The sequence below is a fragment of the Staurois parvus genome, unplaced genomic scaffold (assembly GCF_062004578.1).
Source record: "Staurois parvus isolate SC_StPar_1 unplaced genomic scaffold, SC_StPar_1.0 ptg001506l, whole genome shotgun sequence".
NCBI classification, from domain to species: Eukaryota; Metazoa; Chordata; class Amphibia; order Anura; family Ranidae; genus Staurois; species Staurois parvus.
Genome location: NW_028319302.1, coordinates 703,282 through 711,550, shown reverse-complemented (window position 1 = coordinate 711,550; position 8,269 = coordinate 703,282). Strand labels below are relative to the sequence as shown.

Sequence of the window (8,269 nt, the reverse complement as noted above, 5' to 3'; positions counted from 1 at the left end):
GTTCTCTAGCCGGTCTAAAACTGATTTTGACCTAAAGGGATGCTTTTTGGACGCCATGGACATTTCTCAGTTTCCAGGCAGAAAGAACAGTAAAAATGCAGGCAGGGCGCCGGACAAAGCACTCGGGACAAAATGTATGTGAAATGGTTTGATACAGGAATGTTTTACTATGTGATTTTAGTGTATTTAGTGAATGTCACTTTTTGTCATTTTCAAATTTCCCGCCATTCCGTCCCCCGTATGTCCCGACGCTCGCAGGGAACGGAACCCTGAAGACAGATGCGGCATCGGACGGAGGACATTACAGGGGACACTGCAGGAGGGACATCGCGGGAGCGCAGGACAAGGTAAAAGAACAGATCCCGGAGCAGCGCCGCATGGTAAGCCCAAGTGTAGCTCGGGGTTACCGCTTGTGGTACTGAAACTTTACCCCGAGCTACACTCGGGAATACCGCCAGGGAGGTTACTGAGCAACTCACACCTAATTATCTCAACACATACTGCTGTCTCAGCTTCTACTGTGTGTATTTCTCTGAAACAGTCTGAAATAGTTAATAATTTACCACTTTTCAGTGCATTCTGGGCATTTGGGAGGTTCTCTTGTGCTTATCTTTAAAAAACGCTTCTAAACACAAACGCACATAGACGCATTATGAAAACTGTGATTAGTAACCAGGTCAGGAAAGAAATGGAAAGAAGTATTTGGACGGGTAATTTATTAGAGAGGGAGGGATAAGGAAGGATGGAAGGAGGGGTAAAAAAGTTAGTTGGATTGTTTGAGTTTTGATAATTGTATATTGCTGACTTATGTATTGAAATAAAATGTAATAAAAGATATAAAAAAAATAAAACCAAACCTTTTTTTCTTTAGTTTTGCGTCATGTGATGAGTCATCAACGTTTTCCTTTCTGTATCTAGAAAAGTTAACTTGGGGATAAATATCACTAGGAATAAAAGAGAGAAAATTTCAGTTGTCACCAGAACAGGAACAGAGGGGGAATTTTCCGATAGTGACACTGTTTAAACGTTGACATGACTCACTTATAGATGTATCCCCTAAAGGGCCTGCTGATTTGGTCCTAAGGTTCTTCTTTCCAGATTAATGCAGAGGCAGCCAGGCAAACAGCAACAGTCTCTCCTTTCGGCTCAATGAACAGTCTAGGGGTATTTACTTTTTTGGGGTAACTTGAGTAGGTATAGGGAATTGTATGGGGTACTCCAGAACTATGTATGAACAGGAGGACACGCTTACTATAGCTGTACTATAGGAACAAATGTCTTCTTCCAAACTCAGAACAAAATCCTGGCACGAGTCGGTCCCGCACGTTAATATAAACAACGATCATACCAAACAAGTGAGGTATCACCACGAACATCAGAGTGAGAGCAGTAATCCTAGCACTAGACCTCCTATGTAACTGGAAACCTGTAAATGCTTTTAAAGCATTGCCTATATATAATTTATTGTACCGCAATATTGTACAGTTTTAAAGCGTGACATGTTTGGTATCTATTTACTTGGTGCAACATCATCTTTTATATTTTACCAAAAAATGGGTATTATGTTGTGTTTGTGTACAGTAAAATTCATTAAAGTGTATTTTTAATGTCTATGTGGAACATAACTGTGGAGCAAGGCAAATGGGCAGCATGAATATTTATACAGTTTTAGCCAATCCCTGGGAGAGAGAGCACAGATGCTGGCTGGGTAGGGGAATAAATCATGATATCATGATTGTTGCGAATTTCAACAAATCCAAAATAAATTATAACAAAAACAACAAATTCATTTGTATTCATTTGTTTCAATCGGATGACATGATGCAATAGCCTGGGCCTTTTGTTAATGTTTGAAGCATCAGAGATAATGTAACGACATAACAAATGAATCAAATTGATTTGGATCCTTTCATTTTATTCAGATGAGAGCGGTGAGGTAGTATTTGACTCTTGGATAATATGCTGATTCTTTTTGCATTAATATTTTTCATTATTATGACAAATGCACTACATATGAAATGGTAACATATTGCAATAAATATAGTAAGGCATGAGTGCTCAAACTTTTGAAGAGCGAGGATCACTTATGTGATTTGGTAACCGGTCACTGGCCACAATGACATGAAATGGTTCAGAATTTTGAATTTTTTTATTTTGAATATCGTAATCAACATTTTTTCTGTAGCCGCTAAATGCCAGTGACAGGGAGGGGAGGAAGAGCAGGCTTTCAGCGGTTGCAGGAGGAAAATGGAGAGGATTGGCTCCTGTATATGCCACTCCTCCTGTCCAAGTGTAAAACAGAATGTGACAGGGAGTCCTCACCTGTCCTTTAGAGCACGGCGTGGAGTCACCATTGCGACCCTTGACACTACACCAGAGGTTGGGGGTGTGTGATTAAAACCAGGGGCGGACTTACCATTTGGAATCTCTGGCACTGCCCGAGGGCCCGGGGTCAGTAGGGGACCCCATGAGATGCCCCTGGTACCTTTTTCATAGGCTTTTTTGAGTTTGGGCAAGGACACAGGGGCCCCATGATCCCCTATTGCCCGGGGGCCCCATGAGTTGTCAGTCCACCCCTGATTAAAACACATCTCAACTAAACCCAAACCACAAATTTAAGAAGACCTTACTGTTCTGAACCCCTGATAGGGCTGCTTTCACACTGATGTACCAGGTTTACCAGCACCGTGAATGCAGGACAGTGGACCTCGGGGGCAACTGCGCTTTGCCATAGATTTCTATTATATCTTGCAGGTGTGGTGTACTTTTTGAAAGTGATTAAACGGCTGCATTCAGTTTGAGGTGGAGGGCCACATATGAGGGCTCTAAGGACCACAGGTTGGGCACCCCTGCACTAAGGTATGAAAGTGAAAAAGGATGATGCCTACATATTGAGGTTGATTTACTAAAACTGGGGAGTGCAAAATCTGATGCAGCTCTGCATAGAAACCAATCATCGTTCAGGTTTCTTGTCAAAGCTTGATTGAACAAGCTGAACTTAGAAGCTGATTGGCTACCATGCACAACTGTACCACATTTTGCACTCTCTAGTTTTAGTAAATCAAGCCCATTGCGTTTGGGTTGGATGGAAGTGGATCCATCAGAATCTCTGAATCATACTATAATGAATCCGAAGTTAATTTCCTTGCATTTGTTACTTTTGGATGCACGCAAGTGCAGTCAATATCGTTCCATTTTTCTTTGTAGGTTGGACTAGCAGGGATGACTCAAAGTGCATAAGTAACCTCACGAAATAACAAATTAGCAGGTTAAAATGAATATAGCCAATTTTCTGAAATAACTTCTGCAAATATGAATCAATTCGGACCAACGAATATATGAAGCAAACCTGAATATACGAAACAGATTCCAAAAACAAATCATTTTAGCACTACTCCCTTAAGGGTTGCTTAGTCATTTTTGGGCTCCCTGTCAATCTGGACCTCCTCTTGCAGACCCACCCTGTGCTGACACCACTGTTCTCTTGTGACCACAATAAACCACAACTGTAAAATGGACTCACACACAATGTAATATAAACTAATATGAACTTTACACTCACCAGCCACTTTATTAGGTACACCTTGCTAGTATTGGGTTGGACCCCCTTTGAGATCTGATGACTGTGGAGGCCATTGGAGTACAGGGAGCTCATTGTCATGTTCAAGAAACCAGTTTGAGATGATTTGAGCTTTGTGACATGGGGCATTATCCTGCTGAAAGGAGCCATCAGAAGATGGGGACCAGGGGTGGACTGACAACTCATGGGGCCCCCGGGCAATAGGGGATCATGGGGCCCCTGTGTCCTTACCCAAACTCAAAAAAGCCTATGAAAAAGGTACCAGGGGCATCTCATTGGGCCCCCTACTGACCCCGGGCCCTCGGGCAGTGCCCGAGTTTCCAAATGGTCAGTCCGCCCCTGATGGGGATACTGTAGTTATGAAGGGATGGACATGGTCACCTACAATACTCAGGTAGACCGTGGTGTTTAAACAATGCTCAGTTGGTACTAAGGGCCCCAAGTGTGCCAAGAAAATATTCCCCACACCATTACACCACCACCAGCCTGAACAGCTGATACAAGGCAAGATGGATCCATGCTTTCATGTTACGCCAAATTCTGACCTTACTATCTGAATGTCGGAGCTGAAATTGAGACTCAACAGACCAGGCAACGTTTTTTCCAATCTTTTATTGTCCAAGTTTGGTGAGCCTATGCGAATTGTAGCCTCCTTCTCCTGTTCTTAGCTAACAGAAGTGGCACCCGGTGTGGTCTTCTGCTGCTGTAGCCCATCTGCTTCAAGGTTCGACATGTTGTGCGTTTAGAGATGGTATTCTGCATACCTTGGGTGTAACAAGTGGTTATTTGAGTTACTGTTGCCTGTTGCCTTTCTATCATCTCAAACTAGTCTGTCCATTCTCCTCTGACCTCTGACATCAACAAGGCATTTCTGCCCACACAACCGCCGCCGCTTACTGGATATTTTTCTCTTTTTTGGAGCATTCTCTGTAAACCCTAGGGATAGTTGTGCATGAAAATCCCAGTAGATCAGCAGTTTTTGAAATACTCAGACCAGCCTGTCTGGCACCAACAACCATGCCACAGTCAAAGTCACTTAAATCCCCTTTCTTCCCCATTCTGATGATCAGCTCGAACTTGGGCAAGTCGTCTTCACCACGTCTAGATGCCTAAATGCATTGAGTTGCTGCCATGTGATTGGCTGATTAGCAGTTTGTGTTACCAAGCAGGTGTACCAAATAAAGTGTCCAGTGACTGTATATTGGCACTGCATTTAACTTGGTCAAAAAGAACAGAATAATATGGATATATGCAGCAAAGATAATCACTCTTGTCAATTTTAAGTAAAAGTAACATTATTTGCAGTGAAATACCCATAACTGGTAGCAAGCCTGCTTTCAGAAATAATCCAATGCTTCCAGTCTGAGGAGACTATTGAATCCCCAGTGAGCAAGAACAACTATCAACAGGTAAGCTCACTGTGGGTCCTCAGAACTAGACAGCAGGGATTAAATGTGAAGTGCAGAGAGCTTTCATTTATAATTGATCAATGTCCTTTTAAGAATCATATAGTATCCTCTGCACACTTTTTGGGGCCCAGTTGGTATGAAATTGGATCAAGGTATAGATAATAGTTGCTCAAACGGTAACATGTAATTGAATAGGAGAAAAGAAAGGATTTAACACTTCCTTTTGCTGGTGGTAAATTAGTGCAGGGTCCCCTTTAAAGCACTAGACAAAAGGCAGGCTTGAAATGGTGGATGGTAACAATTGGCATAAGTGTCTATGGACAAGGACAACTCTCTCTCTGAATGTCAAAGGCCACAGGCAACAATAGCAGAATCCCACTCTGCTGAAAAAAGGGAGCTTGTTGTCTCAGTCGGCACTGCTGTGTTCTGGCCTGCAACTGTATGTCCTCCGGGCAGCTTGGATGATGAGACTAATGCAGATCTAACAGAGGTGGCTGGGGGAACTAGGCCGCAACCTGAACAGCTATATGTAATGTTCACAACTATGATAGATATGTTGAAACTGTCAGTGTCCTCTTAGTGGATAATTGGGGCTCTCTCACCCAATCACTGTGGTTCGGCAGAAGATATCGATCTGGCTTCTCTGGCAGATGAGGGCCTCACACAGACTCTCCGGTTCTGATCCATACGTCCCACCTGCTCTACTTCTAACAGATTGGCTTGCTGGGCATCATGGCAGGATGGGCGATCAGCAGGCTCCTTCTCCCTCTCCAACTCTGGCTCCGTGGCTTGGTCTAGCACCCCAACCGTCAACACACTTCCTCCTCTCTTAGCATCTCCCCTCACTCTCCTGGCCAGTGTCCCGGGCTTTGATATTTATATGCCCCCCGCCCACACTCCACCACCCCTGGGAAATGCAGTCCCTGGGCGTCCTGCCCACCATTCAGCTCCTGCTGTTCAACATACAAGCCCCAGAAGGCTGTTCTGCCAAATGTGAATGGCCCTGCATGGCAAGCCACCGCCATCTAATGTCCATTTTAAAGTACTGCATTTAACACCATTTCAAGGGGTTACACTAATATGAAGAATATTGTGAAATGAAATGTTATACTTAACAAATGAATCCAAAATGAAACTATTTTTTTCAGTCATGTATATCTCTAGTTCCAGAACAACCCACAGTTTTCTAGAGGGCAGGGGAAAGCAATCAAAGCTGCAGCCTGTGAAAACCAGAACAGCCAAAAGCAATCAACAATGCTCCACTGACTACAGAGGAGCCAAAAACTAAATTTACTGAACAACCTAGCATCCTATCTAGCAGGGTGCTACACAGATAATGCCACAAAGAGTATTACTTCACTGTCACAAGGGCCTTCAGCTAAAGATAAGCATATGACCAGGATGGCCGAGTGGTTAAGGCATTGGACTTAAGATCCAATGGATAAATATCCATGTGGGTTCAATCCCCACTCCTGGTAGGGAGGAAAATTTTGCTAAAATGTAGGTTGCTTGTGAAACAGAAATTCGTAGGAAATACTTGCCGTCATTTTCCTTTCCTGTTGCCAATCCATAGCAGCATACAACCACATGTTAGCACCAAAAAATGTTTTCTTCCTAAATCTGAACTATAGGAAAAAAATCACTAAAAAATATAAAGCTGGCATCTTTCAAGAAAGTTTTGTTTTTTTCTACCTCTCAGTGCTGGACAACATGCAATAATTAAGTGAACCAATGAGGATGCTTGTTGTGTGAGTTCCCACCCCTTGGGCCACTTTCACATTGATGCACTTAAAAAAACATATCGTGCTTTTGGTGCGCTTTCTGAATTCCTGACTCCCAGCATGTACCTATGAAACTTGGCCATGTGACCGCAGGTGCGTTTTTGATCCATTTTGGTGCATTCCCATTGAAATACAGTGGAAGCACACCAAATATGCTGCACGCAGAACTTTTCAAAATGCAGAGCGCTGATGTGAATATTTATGTAGGATTTAAACGGGAGTCATTTTCGTACACTTTTTTGCGCTGAAAAGGCAGTGCTGAGACATGGTCATCCAGCGCCCAAGGCAAAGCTGTCAAACTGCCCCCTCCCTCCCATTCATGATGTGCAGGCTTAGGTGATCCTACACCTAGCAGTCACTTGCTTGTCAAAATCACAGCCGCTATCACTACTTCTGTCAGCATTGTAACAGAAGGAAGGCATTCCCATCCGTACAGCAAACCAGTGCGCCCAGGGCAGTCGCCCCTCCCGCCCATCCCTCGTTCCGGCCCTATGGAAAGGTGCCTTTTTGTATGGCAAAGGCACACCAGTGTGAAAGGTCCCTTACATCCCTGTGAGCCTCCCTGCACCTTCTGCTACTCCCTGAGCCCTGGACACCACCGGAGCGGTGGGGAAAACAGCGTGGACAAAGGACCTGATGGTCCCACTGGACCTCCATTACTTGACATGACTACCTGTTACCTACCTATTTGAGTGTAATTTTACCATTAACCACTTCAAGTCTGGACACTTTCACCCCCTTCCTGTCCAGGCCAATTTTCAGCTTTCAGCGCTATCACACTTTGAATGACAATTGTGCGGTCATGCAACACTGTACCCATATCAATTTTGTAGCATTTTTTTGAGACAGATAAAACTTTATTTTGGTGGTATTTATTCACCACTGGGATTTTTATTTTTTTCGCTATATAAATGAAAATGTCCAAAAAGTTTGAAAAAAAGTGTTTTTCTTATAAAATTTTGCAAATAAATAATCTTTCTTCAGAAATCTTGGCCAAAATATATTCAGTTATCTTTGCATTCTTGCAGCCATTATGACATACTGTGAGAGCTGTGATTGGTCACAGCTTGTCACATGGTACAAGGCTGTTGTGAATAGCCTTGTACCATGTGACTTCTGTGACCATTCACAGATTTCACACGTAGTAAACAATGATGTCAGAAGTGACATCTTGCTTACTACTCTTCTTGTGATCACTGATTAGCCAATCAGTGATCACATGATCGGGACTTCACACAGAGGTCCCGTACAATGATCGGTGATCCACTGTGTCCAGAGGACACAGCGGGCACCGGATCGTGGCCGTTTATATATATGGGCCAGGCGGGAAGTGGTTAAATCTGCCTGATTTTAACTGTCTACACTTGGCGCTGCTGTCTCTCTTTTCTATATACTAGTAGAAGTTCAAATTAAAATTATCAGCACGTTCAAAAGTACAGTAGTTCAAGAGTTAGGTTGCACATTTGATTCAAGAAATTCATATAGTTGAGAAAAATTTT

At 43.2% G+C, this 8,269-nt stretch overlaps 1 non-coding gene across 1 annotated transcript; it reads left to right on the top strand.

The window, feature by feature from the left end:
* Positions 1-6,384: 6,384 nt before the first annotated feature.
* On the top strand, positions 6,385-6,467 carry TRNAL-UAA (transfer RNA leucine (anticodon UAA)). The gene has a single exon. It is a non-coding gene; the product is annotated as a tRNA-Leu (tRNA).
* The last annotated feature ends 1,802 nt before the right edge of the window (positions 6,468-8,269 follow it).